The sequence below is a fragment of the Cottoperca gobio genome, chromosome 24 (assembly GCF_900634415.1).
Source record: "Cottoperca gobio chromosome 24, fCotGob3.1, whole genome shotgun sequence".
Taxonomy (NCBI): domain Eukaryota; kingdom Metazoa; phylum Chordata; class Actinopteri; order Perciformes; family Bovichtidae; genus Cottoperca; species Cottoperca gobio.
Window position 1 is genome coordinate 22,427,201 of NC_041378.1, and position 9,870 is coordinate 22,437,070.

Genomic DNA, 9,870 nt, shown 5'->3' on the forward strand with positions numbered 1-9,870 from the left:
TTGTGTGATGTCATTTTGTACACATTTGGCACATTTGTGGGGAGGATTTCCAAATTTCTTGGAACTTCCTGATATGCTGAACTCAATTGAGCATAGTTGAGCATATACTATGACATATAATTATAATATATAATATCATTTATAATATATATATATGATTTATAATATATAATATAATTTCCATCACAGAAATGGAATATTTAATACACCTTGTGTTTTCCAATATTTCAATGTCACACACAGAGATGGCCTAATGTATACTTGTATTTATGTTCATGATTTTCAGAAAGTCTTTATTGAATTTCTTATATATATACATATATATATATATATATATATATATATATATATATATATATATATATATATATATATATATATATCATTGATTAAATCACTACTTAATGTTCATTTATATGTGTGTGTGTGTATATATATATATATATATATATATATACATATACATATATACAGTAGGGGACTCCGTAGTCTTGCTGGGAGACTTCAACGCACACGTGGGAAACGATGGAGACACCTGGAGAGGCGTGATTGGGAGGAAGGGCCTCCCTGATCTAAACCCGAACGGTCGTTTGTTGTTGGACTTCTGTGCTAGCCATGGAATGGCCATAACAAACACCATGTTCGAACATAAGGATGCTCATAAGTGCACGTGGTACCAGAGCACCCTAGGCCAAAGGTCAATGATCGATTTCGTAATCGTATCATCTGACCTGAGGTCTGAACCTCTGATTGAAGAGGAACAATGCGGATTCCGTCCTGGTCGTGGAACAACGGACCAACTCTTCACTCTCGCAAGGATCCTGGAGGGGGGGCCTGGGAGTACTGCCCATCCGGTCTACATGTGTTTTGGGGATCTGCAAAGCACATGTGTGTATCCATTTCGCCATGTTTTTCAATTATATATGAGGTGAGTGTCCATAGCAAATTGATTACAGTGACGCAAAGATGAAGTAAAACAGACAACTATAAGTTAATTTTGAATTATTTTAAACTATAAATATTGAAGATTTGGGCCGTGGGAATGGCAAGTCACTGACTCCTAGATCAAAGGCGCCAACCCTTGCTGAACTCCAAGTACAGCAATCAGGATGCATGAGAGCGACACCACACACACACCACAGGTGGTATCTTGTACTGCAAAGATGTATTAGAAGACAAGAATACATATATATGTTCGTAGTTCAACAATGCTTAATATTTGGAGGCTGAGATTTTCAGAGCGTTAAACAACTCAGCATAGGAGCTGGCGCTGTGAATTTGAAGAAGATTGTTCAATAATTGACCATTTTAGATCAATACCTCTGTAAATATTCTGAAAACTGTGATTTGTGGTCTGGTAGATGATTGAACTTTGGCCCCAGGGTCATTTACACTTATTGTTTTCACAATGTCAGGCTAGCTGGCTGGACAAAAATAAGTTACTTTTGAATGAGTTTAAAGTGTATTAAAGTTGAGATTTAAGACATGTTAATGACACTGATGGCTGTAGGGAGTGACCTATTCCTGAACTCCAAGTGCAGCCACCTGTGTTGACTTTTCACACCTTCCACGAACTTCACACAACTCTTTCAACCAATCGCAGAGTACTTTGACTGTATAAATGTAATGTAAGCATGCAACTCTACCCTACTATCATACCATACATCCAATACGACAGAGAGACAGAGAGACAGAGATACACAGAGAGAAGCAAGAAGAATTCAACCAAGACACCTGTAAGTATTGCTAAAAATGTATATATTGTTTTAAGTCTGAGATATTAACTTGTACTTTAATGCATGCTTTCCATGGATTGGAAACGTTGTTAATTCCACATGTAGACGCTGTGCTTTAATGTTGTATTAAGTTACTAATAACTTTTCTTTTTCTTTTTCAAGGAAAAATGACATCCATCCGAGAGTGCCCAGTGTGCTTCAATGAATATTCACAGCTGGGGAAGCACCTCCGGCAGACCCACAGGGTCAAAAACGAGACCGAGAGGAAGATCCTCCTCAAGCTGGGCTCTGGGAGGACAGACGTCAGGACCGAACCATGCGGTTTTGGCGGCTGTCAGTACCAGGGCTCCCGGCTTGACCGCCACATCAGGGAAATCCACTCAGAGATGACTGTGGAGGCCAGGGAGCAAATGATGAAGACCACGAAACAAATTAAGGCCATCAAGGAGCTGTCGGCACTGAGGATGACGGACCCGGTGCCGGCAATGGCCACATATCTGGACCCGGTGGACGAGGACACTCAGGTCATGTCGCTGGGAGATGACGAGGCTCCCCTCGACTGCGGGAATCCAGATTGCATGACATTGAGGAGAGGATACCTGAGGGACAATGCCAGGCTGAGAAATCTCTATGAGCAGGCCCTCATAGACATGGGAGGCCTCCGGCTGCAGTTCCAGCTCCAGAAGCGAAAGCTCACGGAATGTCGCTATCAAGTGGTAAGTTTACATGTCTCTCTGTCTGCCTTTAATCCTGTGTGTAAATCAGTTAGTCAGTATTTACGTGTGCCTGCATGTTTACAATGATTTTCCTCTGCCTCTGACTGATGATACCACATCGCAGGAGGGCAAAGAGGAGGAGAGAGGCTGCCGAAGAGCAGCTTCTGATAAACTCCCAGTACTTGGAGGAGGAGGAGGACATGGATGTCGCTGCTGCTGCTGCTGCTGCTGCTCCTGCTCCTGCTCCTGCTGCTGCTGCTGCTGCTCCTGCTCCTGCTGCTGCTGCTGTGGCAGACCCATCTGAGGAGGAAAGTATGTGTGTCCCGGGTCTGATGGTGGGCTTGCGACACCTGCAGTCCCCCTGGATGGTTGGCAGCGGACGGTCCAACGTGATGAGGAAGATAAAATTGCCTCCTGCCATGGGTGAGTGTGTATTCAGGACACAATAACTGCAGTGTCTGTGTAATGCAATGTAATGTGAGTGAGTATTATTACATGTTAAATGATATGTTGTTGCAGAAGAATATTTGGAAAGCTTCGGCCGGGTGCACGAGGGCACCAATCCGACGCGCAAGATGATTGAGAACCCCAGGTCAAAGGTCAGCCGGGTGAAAGCGTTCCTTATGTATATGGGGAACAAACACCCGAGATTGTCCGACTGGATGTTTATGAACAACGCCGGAAAACTCAAAATGTGAGTAGTAATGTATCTACAATTTCCGCTTATGTATATGAGAGATGTAGACATTTAATTAATGTGACAGCAGGATGTATGGTTGTCACTTGTGTAACTTCATGTGTGTCTTATTTCTTCTAACAGGTGGTGTGATAATATGTTAAAAACAATGAAGGTGACCACGGTGGAGTTCTACCTCAAGAACAACATTCAGTTTTTGACATTCATGCAGGAGACTCCACCGCGGTCATCCAGGCTGACAAAAGAAAACATGGTCGCTGAGTCTTTGGTCACAGGCCCGGAGTGTACTCCAACATGACCGACACGGAGTTCACGCAGGCCCTGGCCAGTGGTGCAGAGCAAGGCTACTTGATACATGTAAGCATATGTTATCATAGTGCAACTTTCTTATCACCACAAATAATACAGCATAACATGTGTTATATCTGATCTATATATCCCACTCTGTGTCATAATAGGTCAAGGAGCACAAGACAAACAGGTCTTTTGGGGAGGCCCAGCTGGTCCTCACAGATGTGGAGTTTGGGTGGCTGCAACGGTGGATGGCCATCAAGACCAAAGTCCCCAAGAAGGAGAGGAACACCTTTGTGATGTTCACGAAAGGGACGGGTCCCTGTAAAAATCTAAACAGGCCTGGGCGGAGCTGAGAATAGGCGGCAATGTCAGCTTCACCCTTATTCGGACGGCACTTGCGCACTACGTAAGTAAATTACACAATTAAATCCATGTGTATGTATGAAAAAAGAGCTTTCTGGAGGTAGACTGTGGTTACTGTTATTCATTTCTCTGCAATGTTTCAATGTTTTTCAGGCAAAAAAGGCCACGGACGTCACTGCCAGGAAGAGGGTGGCAGACTTCATGTGCCACGATGTCACCACGGCGGACCGCTTCTACGCCAGGTGCCCCGATGTCAAGGAGGCTATGGCGATCCGGTGTCTCATCCGAGACAGCCTCAGGACGGAGGAGAGGGCCGGACCATCTACTGCCGTGGTGGCATCATTTACTCCCCTGGGAGGAGGGACCTGTGTGGAGGAGAGCAGCAGCAGCAGCAGCGAGGAGGAGGAGGAGGAGGAGGACAAGGAGGACAAGAAGGAGAAGAAGAGGGTGGCTGCTGCGACGAGTGGGGAGGAGAGCAGCAGCACCGAGGAGGAGGAGGAGGAGGAGCAGACAGAGGAGGAGAGCAGCAGCAGCAGCAGCAGTGAGGAGGACGAAAAGCTCAGCGGTTCTCAAGTAGCACAAGTTGTGCTTAGTCCGATCCACAATCGGTTGAGATCGAGAAAAGAATGAGTGTTTTTTTGACTGTTTTCGTTCGTGTTTAAAGTGTACATATGTTGTTTTTTGTGTTTGTGTTCCAATAAATGGTTGAATTTGAATTGCTCTTGTGTTCATTTCTACTTTTTAGCCACAATGCTAGGTGCTAGCTGTCTAAAAATATTCAGACAATATACAACACTCCATATGAACCTAGAAAAGCAGTTTCAAAAAGATCAGAGTAGTATTTTGATTAATATTAGCCATTATGTGGCTACATTAGCAGCAACATGAGCTAGATAGCTGAGGTGCGCATCTTTAGGTACCATGGACAGTTCTTATGGGTTAGGGTTATATATATGTATATATATATATACATATATATACACACATATATATACATACACATATACACATATACATATATATATATATATATATATATATATATTGTGGTGACCCACTTGGGACACAGACATTCATTGAACATTATGAGAGGAGACATGTCTCCTTTAAGACAGGTAACCCAGGAGCTTTCTGGGAAAGGTTAAGGGTTAATGGAAGTGAGCAACCAGGGGTTAGTTGTTCATGTTGGGAAGTAAACGTTCGACTTGTCCATCGTCTCCTCATTACTACGCACGCCCACAATATACATACATATATACACACATATATATACATACACATATACACATATACACATAGGGTTAGGGTTAGGGTTAGGTAGGGGTGTGGTTGGATCCCGCCGCTTGAAAAGACAGCAGGATCAAGTGCACTGGCCATCCTCATCCTTCGTCATGGCAGGTTCACCTCCCCGGGCCCCCGCGATGCACAACAACGACATAGGAATTCATGAAGTCGCTGTTGCTTTCTTATTATTAGTATTAAAAATGATCTCTGTACATATGTTCCCTGTGTTGGGTTTGATTATTAGGCCCTGGCCTCGACTAATTGCCATCTGTGAAGTGCTATGTGTTTCGCTAATGAGGTAAGTATTAAAATATTCTTTGTTCTTCCCATCAGGTAAGTATCTCTCTTATAAATATCACACACTAAAATAAATTGATCGATTGATCTTTGAACAAGTTTTAATGCCCGCAACGTTTCGGTCTATTTTGACCTTCATCAGGCGGACTTGTTCGTTAGACTCCGTGTTTTCGGATGTCTGTGGAGTACTGCTCGAGGATTTCGAGTCTTACGTCTCATGGCAGCTGCTATGTTTAAGCTCTGTCTGGCTGAGCAGCTGCGTGTGGACTGAGAAAGAGAGAAGAGCTGCTCCACTTTTATAGCCTGTGACTCCTCCCACCATAGTCTATTCCTCTCTCATGCATACAGTTGGGCATTGGGTAGAGGCTGGGTATTGGGTTTAAATAGGGGTCACAATTGGGTTGAGTTTAGGGCCAGGTCAAAGGTCAGGGCTAGATTGGAGTCATGAGCATCATCAAAACAAAGAAAGTTAAGCATCACAAGGGCACGGGAGAAACAAAACCCACCACTAATAAAGGACTCGGGGCACGGGCTGGGTTAGGTAGGGGTGTGGTTGGATCCCGCCGCTTGAAAAGACAGCAGGATCAAGTGCACTGGCCATCCTCATCCTTCGTCATGGCAGGTTCACCTCCCCGGGCCCCCGCGATGCACAACAACGACATAGGAATTCATGAAGTCGCTGTTGCTTTGGGTTAGGGTTAGGGTTAGGAACTCAATAAAATTGAATTTGATGCACTGTCCATCAATGTCCCCAACCGAGGCAGGTCTACCTCTCATTCAGGCCCCCCGGATGTACTGTGTCGAACCTGGAGATCCAGAGTCTCTCAGCTCTCCTTCTCTGGGCGACATTCCACCTGGGGTTGGACTCCAGAACCGTGGCTTGGACGGAACGCCATCCATGGAGCATAAAGTGACTCACCAATGGGGCTAGAGTTTGTTTGTGTCTCAAAATATTATATCGGTGTTGGGTGAACCTCACTGATATGGTGTTGCCCGTCTCACCTACATATTGAATTCCACATTGTTTGCAGGTGATCAGGTAGACACAATTTTTTTAGGGTGGGCCACCCCGACCCTGTGATTTGAAAACATTGTTTTGTTTATTGCGCAACCATGTTTGGTGCTGAAAAAATTCAGTTTGAGCCCTAGAAATTGGGGTCTGCAAGGGTTGGATCTTAGCCTTGACCAGGTAAGTATGAAGGTTCCTGTTTTTTCTAAAGGCTGCAATTATTGTGTGTTCTTTCAGAATATCAGTTCCTCCTATGATATTCTGAAAGTTGTTTTTAATCTTTCTGACCAATTGAACAGCTGCTAAAGAATATGTGGTGACAAAGGGCAATACTGAAGTGATCACCTGGGGTTTGGTCTGCTGGAAGGTTTTGAAAGACTTCCTGAGGAATGAGCGAGAGTAACCCCTTGTAGATAATGCTGTAAACAGCGTCATGGTGGCCCGTTTAAAGTCCTCTTTGTCACTACATATTCTGTAAAATCTAAGCAGCTGAGATTTAACTATCCCCGCGTAGGTGTGTTTGGGATGGTGGCTTGTTTTATGGAGCAGAGCGTGAGTATCTGTCTCCTTGAAGAACACTTTGATGTCCAGTGTGCTGTTGTGGGGAAAATTGGGTCCCTTGTATGTGGTGGTGTCAAGGAAATCCACAGAGGTAGAGCTGGTGGTGGATTTCAATGAAATGGACTTATTGTGAGTGTTCAGAGTATTCAGAAATTGGTCAAAATCCTCTTTAGAATGTGACCACACACCCCAGATATCATCCAAATATCTGAAGTAATAAAGAGGTTTTTTATGACAGGAGGCTAGGGCAGAAGTCTCCCATTCTGCCATGAAGATATTGGCGTAGGCCGGGGCAAATTTCTTACCCATCGCCGTGCCTTTGGTTTGTAGGAAGAATTCACCATTGAATTGGAAGTCATTCCGTGTCAAATTGATATCTAGTAGTTCTAGTAATTCTTTCTCCGGTCTTTTTTTGTCCGGATGTTTACGGAATATCTTTTTTATGGCTTGTAGGCCTTCTTGAGTGTCAATATTTGTATACAAACTGTCAATATCTAGGGTGAAAAGAAAAGCATCCTGGGGGATATGGAGTGCTTTGATTCTTCCTACAAAGTCATAAGTGTCTTTGATGTAACTGGCGTGTGTGGTAGAGAGAGGGTTGAGATGGAAGTCGATGAATTCGGCTGTATAGTAGGTCTCACTGCTGCAGTCCGAGACAATGGGTCTGCCCGGAGGGATCTCATGTGGTTTGCTCCACTTATTCGGATCCTTATGGATTTTAGGCAACATATAAAATAATCTGGCTCTGGGTTCAGAGGTGCCCATTATGTATTGTTTTTGTTTGGCATTGATGAACTTTTTGTTATATAATGTCTGGACAATTTTCTCCACTAATTTGATTGTATCTAGGTAAATGGGTTTTTCTAATTTAGAGTAATAATTGGTGTCCATTAACTGTCTGTATCCTTCCCATAGATACTGGTCCCTGTCCATAACAACCACTACACTGCCCTTGTCGGCTGGCTTAATGATGATATGTTTGTTATCAATGAGTTCTTCCAGTGCTGTGGTTTCCTCTGAACTGAGGTTGGGTTTGACGTGAGGGATCCGGAAGTTCCTGTCAAAGTGTTCGACATCAGCCTTTATGAGGGTTGTGATTTCCACCGGCAGTTTGCCGATGGGGGGAGTCCAATCTGATTTGGGAGTGAATGGAGGTAAGTCTGTGTCTACTTTAAACTGGTAATATGCCGCTAATTTAAGTCTTCTGTGGTACTGTTGGATGTCCCATCTACCCTGTTCAATTAAATGTTTATTACTACCCTTGGTGGGGATGAAATTTAGTCCTCTATCAAGTAGAGTTAATTGTTGGGGAGTCAAATTGGAATTTTTTGGCTAAAACTAAGACATTTTTCTTCCCCTTCTGTCCAGTCAGATTTATGGGGACATCCAGTTTAAATGGTCGCACCAATGTTTGAACATGTGTGTGGCCGTGGGTCGAGACCAATGGATGTTGTCATGTTCGGTGTGAAACAACTCCGTTGGCAGGTATGGTATGTGTTGGCAATTATTGGTGATGTAAGTGTTGATCTCCAATAGGTTGTTTTGCTCAACGATGTCCAGATCTGGTGAGTAATTGATTAATGGCACCCAGATCTCTGCCTGCGGGAATTTGAGTTTGGCAGCTTTGACTGCCGCCTGCAACTGTTTTAAAGTGGTCTCTTTCACCTTGTGTTGCCTGTTGTTGATTCCAAAGGACAAGACCAACTCCTCCACAATTGTGGAAGAAGTGGCCTCGTTGAGGATGGACTCAGCATGTCTAAAAGTTGCCCCTGGGTAACTTTCAATTTGCAGCTCCTTCATAGTGAATGTTGGCAATTTGGCTGTGTTGGAATCCCCCAAGATGAGACATTTCTTATGGACACTCACTCCCCAATCCTGTATTTTATTCAGTGTGCCGGGGTGTCTGGTAGGTCTGTATGTTGGTATCAATGGTGTTGTACCTATGCTCAGTAGTTGGCTCTGGATAGCTGTGTCTAAACTTCGTACCCAAGATGGAGACGAAGGTCGGCTTGGAGTGGGAGACTGAATGGGGAGTAGTGTTGTTTTTAAGGAGATATCCATCTCCTCTGTCGTCAAATCCAAGATGGAGTCATTATCTGTACGGACGCATGGATTGACTGCAGTTCGAGGGGGAGGAGGAGGTGGAGGAGGAACAGAGGGAGAAGATGATGCTCGAGGCATCAAAGAGTAAATGCGACTGATCCTCTGTTCCTTCGGAGCAGCCTCCTGTGAGGATCTGGGGGTGTCTGAGACCGGTAAGGGGGTTATAAGGGGCTCTGTTACAGTCACGGTGGTCATATCGACCGTCTCAGTGACTACCAGTGATGTGTGAGGGGCAGGGGGCTGTGAGAGGGCCCGAGTGTGTGTGGGTGTGTTCTGCCCTGGAGCGTGTACCTGTGCCACAATGATGCTAGCAGAAGTAGCTGTAGCGAGTGTGGGCGCTGGGTGGTCAGTGGGGAGTGTGGCCGCTGGGTGGTCAGTGGGGAGTGTGGGCGCTGGGTGGTCAGTGAGTCTTGCTATAAGCAGAGCCTCAGTCTGTTTTATTGTGTCCATTTTTAGACGGCGACCCAGATTCCTTCTTGCCCAGGATGAGGCCACCTGTAATGGACCCTGCCAGTGGTGAGTAGACAACAGGTGTAATTTGTTGACCTCAGCCTCCATTACTTCCATGTAGTGGTCCTGGAGGATCAACATGGAAGTATAGGCCCAATTTTTTGCATTTCCCTCAATAAGGGTCTGCGTTTTGGGGGTGGGGGCTGCCGGCTTGATGAAGGCCGACAAGTGATCAGTCATCTTGGCTATGGTAGGTGGGGGGTCATTAGATGACACATTTTGGAGGTGGTGTATGGTCTTAATAATGCCATATATGCTCCGTACTTTCAATAGAAAGTCCGGATCCTCTGACTGATTTTC

At 44.8% G+C, this 9,870-nt stretch overlaps 1 long non-coding RNA gene across 1 annotated transcript; it reads left to right on the forward strand.

The window, feature by feature from the left end:
* The first annotated feature begins 3,429 nt into the window (after window positions 1-3,429).
* On the forward strand, window positions 3,430-4,184 carry LOC115003956 (uncharacterized). The gene is made up of 3 exons (XR_003831719.1): window positions 3,430-3,506; window positions 3,608-3,849; window positions 3,960-4,184. It is a non-coding gene; the product is annotated as an uncharacterized LOC115003956 (long non-coding RNA).
* Window positions 4,185-9,870: the final 5,686 nt, after the last annotated feature.